This window comes from Lissotriton vulgaris, chromosome 7 (assembly GCF_964263255.1).
Source record: "Lissotriton vulgaris chromosome 7, aLisVul1.2, whole genome shotgun sequence".
NCBI classification, from domain to species: Eukaryota; Metazoa; Chordata; class Amphibia; order Caudata; family Salamandridae; genus Lissotriton; species Lissotriton vulgaris.
Window position 1 is genome coordinate 1,100,453,929 of NC_141695.1, and position 10,411 is coordinate 1,100,464,339.

A 10,411-nucleotide genomic window follows, 5' to 3' on the forward strand; every position below is an offset into this window, starting at 1 on the left:
CCTGAGGAGAATCCCCCCCGACTACTAAGGATTCGAAACGCGTAGGCCCCCGCTCCCTTGGTCTGCTTTTGGTTGTCCTAGTGTTTAACTGTGCTACACTAGTTTTGACAATTTTACACCCACTCTTGTAAAAAACTTCGAAAAAGTTGATTTAATTTAACTCTAAGGAGTGTATTGTATTGATTTTGAATTTCCGTCCAGTGTACAGCAGACTTATTACTTCCCCCTCTGGTGTATTAATTCCCCAGTCTGTGTGAAGTATCTTAGTATGAATGTATGAATGTTCGTGGTATGACTGTGATATGTTTGATTTATGACTGTATGGTTGATATTTTACCCTATTCTGTGTCCTTTTTCATTATTGTCACAAAATATTTTATTGACATTATACACTAAGGTCAAATTTATTGTACCTTCAATATATTTTGTAGAATAAAACAGCTATTAAATAGCACCTCCCAGTTTTGAATAGTAATCTTTATTTGGTTGACAAATTGGTATATGAATTACAGTATCAGTATTGGCACTTCTCCTCTGTTGTTCTGTTTATCAGGCTCAGCCTTACTGATTAGAGCCAGCCCTAGTTGTTTCTAACTATCTACAAATGTTGGCATAAGTGTTCTGGTTATAGGAATTCAAGGTAGGGCAGAGGAACCTTGATAGCCGCACTATCAAGGTTCCTCTGCCAAGGTTCTATCTTTCTATGTGTGCCGCAGAATGCAGCACACATAGAAAGAGGAAAAACAAGGAGAAATAAAGTTGAGCCTTCCCTGGGGAGACAAAAGGTTTTGGTGCCTCCCAAGGTTTGCATGGTCTTGTAAATCTGGGGATGCATCAGAGTACAAGGGTGTAACGTGGGAACACCCACCGCAAAGCCCTTGGAATGCCTTCCTAGCGCATGGTGTAAGGCAATACAGCAGTTTGCGCTGCATTGCCTTACTCCATATTATGAGGCATTAACCGCATGCGCGCTAGCGGTTTTCCCGCTGAGCGCTGAGATTTTTAAAATCCCGCGTTACGTGACAAGGTCAACTCGTCACACGCACAGCACAGGTAACGCCCATGACGAGCTGACCTTGTCACACGCATCGAAGGGGTTAAAAAACGCACAAAGTGGCTTTGCGTGGTATCATTAATGTGGTGGCTCCCCTGTGTCACAAAAAGTGACACTATGGCAGAGCAAGGGGCTCATAAATATGCCCCTAAATGTGAAATAGAAGGGTCACTCGGGGCCCCCGAGAATATCACACTGCTTGAACCACAAATATGCATCTCTGAAGATAAGGAGTCTAGGATTAATCAGAACCAAAATCAAAATCAATTTGGAACAGGACAATCTCCAATAAGTATGAGAGAGGATAACTGACTCGATGACACAAAAAGAGAATGTGACACCTCTTGCTCCATGGAAGCAGAGGAAGACACAATTCTACAAGAGGATAATATCAATGTACGCTGTCACGTGTCCTCAGAAACAGCTAATAACAAAATCCAGGAGTCTCAATGGGAAGGCCTATCAAGGAAAAATAAAATAAGAAGCGCTTAAGAAACTAAACAAGAAAGGTCAATAAAAGAAGCCCATATAACTCATTCTCTACCCAGTGTTTACACCAAAAAGAGGAGACAGGGGAAAGTGAACTGGTCACAGCAAGAATATGTCCAAAGACAGGACGGGTCATAGCAGAACCAAAGGCCCGAGCAAAAACTAAAAGTATGGACACAAGCACTCAAACAGCAGCACCTACTACCCCCGATGAAGCACTGAAAGTAATTGAAGCACCACCTAGGGTGGGTGCATTACAATTATCTGAACTGTCAACAACATTAAACCGGCCTACTAGATAAAAGGAATCAGAGAGGAAGGCAGAATGAACGGGGAGCACCAACAACCATCTGTGAAGCCAATCTTACCCAAGTCGCACCAAAGAAGTCTGTGACAGAGGCAACTCATCGACCACTGGACCCCTCTAGGGGCAAGTGTACACTGTGGTGGCAAACCAGTTACTACAGGGAATACAGATACAACTGGAGTAACATAAGGGTGTCATTTAATGAATCCAGCGGCAGATGGGCTATATTAAATAGACAGAATATACTCAGATTAGCCTCAAAACCTCCAGGATTGGGAAAACTGAAGCCATATGACATCAAATACGGTACCTTTAGAGTGAAATGCATGAGCGAACAGAGGTAGGCCTTAAGGAGGAATTAACTGCACAGAGATTCAAACAAAACAAATCCTAACTGTCTTCATAGTATAAAGTTAATCTGTAATCAACCCTCCCAATATCTGTTAAAACTAATTTTTAACTCCCCAACCCGCATGGAAACACCATCAATGGGAGCCACTGGTTGGGAAAACTACATCCGTGCTAAAAAGGGCAAGAAGATGAGTGGCTACTAAACAGCGAAAATGATTGGCTCCCAGAGTTCTGGGAGGAAGAGAAGGAGCAGAGCACCAGACCCAGTGGACCAAGGAAGGTGACAATCTCAAGAGGTTGGGTTATCAAAAATGTGCAAGTGAAGAGGATACAGAGACAGTAGGAGCAACAAGCATCTGGCCCAAATAGTTACCCTGTTAGCATACCCAGCCCAATAGAATGAGGGTGAGAAAAGAGGCAATATGCCCAAAGGCCGCGCAAAGAAAGGAAAAGCATCAACGGTCAAATTGGGACTGGTTAGCAAGATCAATAAACAACCCGAATGAGGAACAAGGAAGTCATCAAGCAACTAAAGAATTAAAGGTGTACTTTTGGAATGCAAGAAAGGGTCTCGGGGGGCAATGACAAAAAAAGAGATATAAATGAACTAACGGTGAGTGATGTTAAATGCTTGCAAGAGACCTGGAGGCCGGAAGAAGATACCTCTCTAGATTATATGGAATTTGCTGCCCCAGCTTGCCGTCTCTGCTTGAAGGCTGCCCATGCCGCAAAGTGTTAATACAAATAAAATCTGATTGGGCAATAAATGCTTCGAAAATCTGGGAAGGCAATGGTGACGCTATTTTCCCCCGAGAAATGTGGCAAATGGTGATCATTTGGAATATATATTTACATCCATTACATACATGGAAACGTGAGACCACTAGGAATCTGGTGGAAAAACTAGAGGGCATAAAGTCAGAGCATCCTAATGCTCTGCTACTGATTGGAGGTGATTTTAACACTAGCTTATCTTGGTCCAGCCTCTCTGAAAAATTTAAAAATACAGAGAATGCCTATTAGGAAATCCCCCTCGGTGACCCCGCAACCTCAAAAAATAGAGGCCTTCGGTGAACATCTCATCTAGCAAACACATTGGAAGCATTAGGGATGTCATGCTTAAAAGCAGGTCCAAAACACACATATCTGTAGCTTTCACTCGCATATCCCCTTTTAGACTAGCAATGTTAGACTACATATGGACAACTATAGAACACTTCCACAATATTCAGGACTTTCATATAGTTCAGCAAATCTCAAGTTACTACGCAGCTCTGTCATATAAGAGCATCTCTAATTTACAGCGATAGTCAAAAATCCTGCGCATGGACAATAAAGTAATGTGGCGCCCCTCAATCAAATTGGTTGGAAGTGGTAAGAATCCCTTGGAAGCAAACGAAATATAACAAACCAACTACATAAATTTGGCAGGATTTTGGGAGAAATAGTAATTCGTTTGAGGGCTGGCTTAAATTGATATACTCCTTATAAAGTACAACGAAGGGTAAAAGCAACTCGGAAAGTGCTCCTAGAGTTGTACCCCAAATTCTCTAAGGACAGAAAGCCCAAAAATTAAGAAGAAACTAAATAAAGTTATAGCAACAAAAATGTAACTTCCAAAAAGCTGAATCAAAAAAATGTAATCTTTGAGGTGAGGTTACAGAAAGGATGAGTCAAATTGGGCCAAACTTAAGGTGTCCCTTAAATTATATGATTCAAGGAAATTCTGGTGCCTCACAAAAAAACTTTCCTGGAATAAAAAAAAACTTACACTTTAACATCTCCCCAAAGCAGTGGATTGAATACATAAAACAACTATACTATATGGAACCTGCATTACTGGCAAAAGGGCCTACACCAAAAAAGATCTAAACAGCAAATACATCGACAGGATTACCAACACAGCTGGGGTAGCCTAATTATACAAACAATAATCAATTGGCAGATAGGCCCAGCTGTAAGTTAACTGCATCAGGGGTCCTTCATCTTGAGGATTTGACAGCTGCTCCAGAAAGGAGTATGGAATCCTCTCACCCAGCAAACAGATTTCTAGCTATTGCATCCATGAGTCAGCCTGAAGAATCTGAAGTTACCTCTTGGCTTAACAAGACAAGTGTTTGTAAGACGCAAAGTAAATTAAGAGTGGCTGGCACCCCCGGCCCAAACGACTTGCCGGCAGCACTTCCTTAATCTGACCCCTTTCTGTAGATGCAATTTTTAACTACCATCTTTTTGCTTCCGCACCAGCTAGCTCCCTGATAGCTGGTGAGGGTCTATCTTGGATCAAATACATAAAATCAAGACAGTTAAATAGAGGCACTTGAACAAGGAGAAAGCAATTCTGTTATTTTACTGACCTCTACTTGTCGTTTTCTATCAAGACAGTTAAATAGAGGCAGTTGAACCGAAAAAAAAGTCCCTAAGCGGAAGCAGACAAGTCCTAGGGCTGATCTCCATAACCCACAAAGTGCATACACACATACATATATACTAAAGTATATACTAGAGGTCTTGAATGCTCTACCTAACAAGCATTTACAATGCAATGGTCTCGGTATTATTAAAGGTAGAGCTATCGGCATTGCTCATGACATTTTTTTTTTTTTAAATCATAAATAAATGGCATTGTCATTTACATTGCCAATAGCGTAATCGTTAAATAAATGGCATTGTCATTTACAATGCCAATAGCTTAATCGCTCGCAAATGCATGACCTATTGCATTTACACCCACACGGAGCCACACACACATAATCTGCACTCTGCACTTAGAATCCGCACGCTGCACTCACAATCTGCACTCTGCACTCACAATCTGCACTCTGCACTCACAATCTGCACTCTGCACTCTGAATCTGCACTCTGCACTCTGCACTCTGAATCTGCACTCTGCACTCTGAATCCGCACTCACAATCTGCACTCTGCACTCACAATCTGCACTCTGCACTCACAATCTGCTCTCTGCACTCACAATCTGCACTCTGCACTCTGAATCTGCACTCTGCACTCTGAATCTGCACTCTGCACTCACAATCTGCACTCTGCATCTGCACTCTGCATCCGCACTCTCAATCTGCACTCTGCACTCTGAATCTACACTCTGAATCTGCACTCTGCACTCTGAATCTGCACTCTGAATCTGCACCCTGAATCTGCACTCTGCACTCTGAATCTGCACTCTGCACTCTGAATCTGCACTCTGCACCTGCACTCTGAATCTGCACTCTGCTCTCTGTATCTGCACTCTGCACTCTGAATCTGCACTCTGAATCTGCACTCTGCTCCCTGGATCTGCACTCTGCACTCTGAATCTGCACTCTGCACCTGCACTCTGCACTCTGAATCTGCACTCTGCACTCTGAATCTGCACTCCGCACCTGCCCTCTGAATCTGCACTCTGCACTCTGAATCTGCACTCCGCACCTGCCCTCTGAATCTGCACTCTGCACTCCGAATCTGCACTCTGAATCTGCACTCTGCACTCTGAATCTCCACTCTGCACCTGCACTCTGAATCTGCACTCTGCACCTGCACTCTGAATCTGCACTCTGAATCTGCACTCTGCACCTGCACTCTGCACTCTGAATCTGCACTCTGTACTCTGAATCTGCACTCTGCACTCTGAATCTGCACTCTGCACTCTGAATCTGCACTCTGACTGAAATCTGAGTCTGCACTCTGCACCTGCACTCTGCACTCTGAATCTGCACTCTGCACTTTGAATTTGCACTCTGCACTTTGAATCTGCACTGTGCACTTTGAATCTGCACTCTGAATCTGCACTCTGCACCTGCAGTCTCCACTCTGCGCTCTGAATCTGCACTCTGCACCTGCACTCTGAATGTGCACTCTGCACTCTGAATCTGCACTCTGCACTCTGAGTCTGCACTCTGATTCTGCACTCTGAATCTGCACTCTGCACTCTGATTCTGCACTCTGCACTCTGAATCTGCACTCTGCACTTTGAATCTGCACTCTGCACTCTGAATCTGCACTCTGCACTCTGAATCTGCACCTGCACTCTGAATCTGCACCTGCACTCTGAATCTGCACTCTTCACTCTGAATCTGCACTCTAAATCTGCACTCACAATCTGCACTCTGCACTCACAATCTGCACTCTGCACTCTCAATCTGCAATTTGAATCTGCACTCTGAATCTGCACTCTGCACCTGCACTCTGCACTCTGAATCTGCACTCTGCACTCTAAATCTGCACTCTGAATCTGCACTCTGCACCTGCATTCTGCACCTGCACTCTGCACTCTGAATCTGCACTCTGATTCTGCACTCTGAATCTGCACTCACATCTGCACTCTGCACACTGCATCTGCACTCTGCACTCACAATCTGCACTCTGCACTCACAATCTGCACTCTGCACTCACAATATGCACTCTGAATCTGCACTCTGCACCTGCACTCTGCACTCTGAATCTGCACTCTGAATCTGCACTCTGCACTCTGAATCTGCACTCTGCATCTGCACTCTGCACTCACAATCTGCACTCTGAATCTGCACTCTGAATCTGCACCTGCACTCTGAATCTGCACTCTGCACTCTGAATCTGCACTCTGAATCTGCACTCTGCACTCACAAACTGCACTCTGCACTCTGCATCTGCACTCACAATCTGCACTCACGTTGTATTGTCCCTTCTGAAGTACGTGTTGTGATTATTAACGCAAATCCAGTCAGATGCGAATAAGTACCAATATGAGATGTAGCGTAATTAGGAATAATTTTAAACTGTAACACCGAGGTTGAAACGTCCACAATTGCGATCATCACAAGGAAGCTTTTGATGATAACGACTGTCAAAATAAGTACTTTTCTAAAGAGCCCTCTAAGTAGTTGTTATTGACTGTTCTTCACCTTACCTCGTGCAAAGGTAACCTGATCCGTTGCTCAAGGCGTATTTGACGACACCTTAAGACTCATTAGTTTGAGCAAAAGAAACAGTGGCCTGCCGAGTCAAAAATCAGACTCCTGCCCCCCTCAACACAAAAGCTCGACTGTGTCACCTCACAATGGCTGATGAAGGGTTTCCTGTCAGCGGGACGGGTCAATAAATAGGCTGCACCTCACCTGCCCACGAGCACAGAGCAACGACATTGTTTATGAGATCCTCAGGTGCAAGTGTCATGGCCTGCAGCCCTCTAATGAGTGGGAAAGGGCAGACCCCAGCACCATCGACAAAGCATCAGACAGCTATCAACGGGCTTCCCTCTGGTGCTCGGTCGCCGCAAACGTCCGAAAATTTCGGATTCGAGGGAGTGTTTTTGGCGTTCTGAGTGACGGATGACGTCACAGTCGAAAGAACGCAAAAAACACGCCCCGAATCCGAAAGAGACGGGCTTGAACTGAGTGATGCCCCTCTCATCCAATGGCTGGCCTCCGTTTAGGAAGCCAGCCAATGGAGGAGAGAGGCGGGTTCAAGCCCACATACTAGAAATCATTAAATCTCCTACCGGAGACTGCGCAAGCGCAGCCTTACGGTCCTCGACCTAAAAAAGGAAGCTGGCATTCTCTGGGGAACTACCCAATAATAGTGCTGTTAGACAATGAAGGGAAATGTTTTCCCCACTCCTAAATGAGAAGTTTGAAGATTGGCCTACAGAGAAACAGCTGATCACTTGGTTCCAAACCAGGTTCCAAATAGTACCACTTTGGAGAAGATTGCTACAATTAAAGGCCTAAAACAAGGCTGTATTTTTGCCCCACTGCTATTTAATCTATACACGGCGGCGTTAGGAAAGCAATTTATTCCCAACTAGGATTTGCCTCCCAAGTTAAGTTAGTCGAAAAACTCAAATCCTTCAATACGCTGATGATATGTTTATATTAGGTCGCATCCGTCTAGACTTTCAGAGGTCGCTTAATGCCCTTGCTCGCTATTGTACAGAGAATGCTATCATTATCAATTTAACACAAAGAAACATTTTATTTGGAAGGAAATTGATTAAACATGGCATCCGGCACATCAAAGTATCAAACTTAGAAAGAGTGAAAAGCTTCAAATATTTGGGGGTCCACCAGGATGAACGGAGTAGTAAAGGGATGCAAGCAGAAGCTTTAAAGGGTACTGTCAAACACCTGATGTGTTCAATGGGATGCTTAAAAAAACAGAGCTTAGCTTGTCAAAACACCAGAGCATTATTGATCCTCATGGGATGCAAAGTGATGCTCACAATGCCTAATGGAGCAATCATGTTTAAAGGCTACTTATTTGATTGGGCTAACCACTTTTAAGATTTAACCTGAAAGATGGGGTCCAACATAGGCGAGAACATTGGGAAAGGTGGTGGTGGGGGAGGGGTGAATGTATATATTTACCATATGTACTGATTGTAATTAATTGAACATATTAATTGAACATTAATATATTTAAAAATTTGCCAGACTGTGGCCTTACACTGCACAGAGAAAAGTGTGATTTCATGGACTCTCAGCTGGAGTATTATATGAAGAGGGCAAGGACTGAGATAAGGCAGACCACTAGCACTATGGAGAGGGCAAATCTTCGGACTAGGAAGAGGATTATACATTTATAATGAGGAAGAAGAATAAGGCAAGGAAGAGAACTAGGCACAGAAATAGGCAGAGTCCAGGAATAGTAGGACAGGGATGAGACCAGTACTTGGAGAGGAATAAGGCAAGGAGGGTAGGGGAAAAAAGAGAAGGATCAAGAGTTGGAAATAGAAGGCCATCAGGAGGACCTCGACAACGAGGCCCAAGACCAGGAGGACCAGAAAGAGGAGAGGCAGGACAAGCCCATGAATACTCAGAAGAAAAGGGGCCGAGGCCCAGAGGACAAGGACCTGTAAGACCAAGATCAGGAGGTCTAAGAATAGGAGGACCAGAACAACCAGGACAGGACCACCAGGAGGATCAGGAGAACTAAGGGGAAGATGGGAGAGTGACAGGAGGTGGCGGGCCCTAGGATGTCCAGGGCCCCCATAATCATGAGGAGTGGGACAAGCAGGATGATTAAAACCAGGACCAAGTGAACTAGGGTATGTAGGAAAAGAGGAACGAGGAAGTGGATCAGCCATTCATGAGATTGCTTTCCCTGAGCAAATTTCTCAGATTCTTAAATTTCCTTCCTTCTCTCGATCCTTCTGTCAGTTTGTGCTTCCTTCTATCCATCCTTGTTTGTCTCTTTCCCAACCTTATTCCTACAACTCCAAGAAGTCGTTTTTATCAGCTTCTTGAGACCAGAGTCTCTGATCATGGTTAAACATGCCATAAAAACTGCATAGACTTTATACTCGAATTGAACAGCGACAACCCACCCCACACCCGTTCAAACTGCTGAAGTGGCAGGTTAATATCTGCTGCACTAAATGGAACCATAAAACCTTTTTGTTCAAAAATAATACCCCACGTTGCAGCTCTGAAACTGTATCTATTGCAGCACTTTAAAATCAGTGAAACCTTGTAAACAAAGTTTAAAGACTGAGGGGCATATTTGTTAAAGAGTTGTGTCACTCTTGCGCCAGGCAACAGGGCTCAAGAGCGACGCAATTCTTACGTTTGATTTATCATGGCACGCAAGGCACCAAATCGCTGTTCCCACGCATCCACCCAAGGATGTTGGGGCATCCCCAGATTCACTGATTTTGGAAGACCTGGGAATGAGTCAAAATGCTATGCTTCTCCAAGTAAATGTAAATATAAATGTACATGTATTTATATAGCGCAAATCGCCCACATCGCAGGCATCTATGCGCTTGCTTAGGGAACCCATCCTGGTATTCCCCATGTGAGATACCGCGGCAGGGTATCCACAAGGTGAAAGCCAGGCATCCCGCCACGAGGGGCCGTTGTGGAGATTAAGCAAGCTATTGCCCAGAGTCGCAGAGTGTGAACCCGTGAGTCAAGTAGGCACCGGAGCGAGAATTATCGAGTCTGTGGAATTATTGAGCCCAACCCCCGTCGGGGCGGGGAATTGAACCCTGGTCCAGGGCTGATCTCAGCTTCCGGGTCTGCCGCCTCTAACCCCTGAGCCACACTTCTCCACAATGTGAGGCTTAACATGGAGAAATATCCTTATTACTCCTTGTTATTTCCCCTTTCTATGAGGAAAATGCCTCAGGGGATTGTTTTTGTACAGGAAGGTGTCCCTTTTTGCACAAAAACAATCCTGCTTACAAGGCAGGCACCCTTGCACCATGGTACAAGGGTGCCTGCGTTGGCGGTAGGCAGCG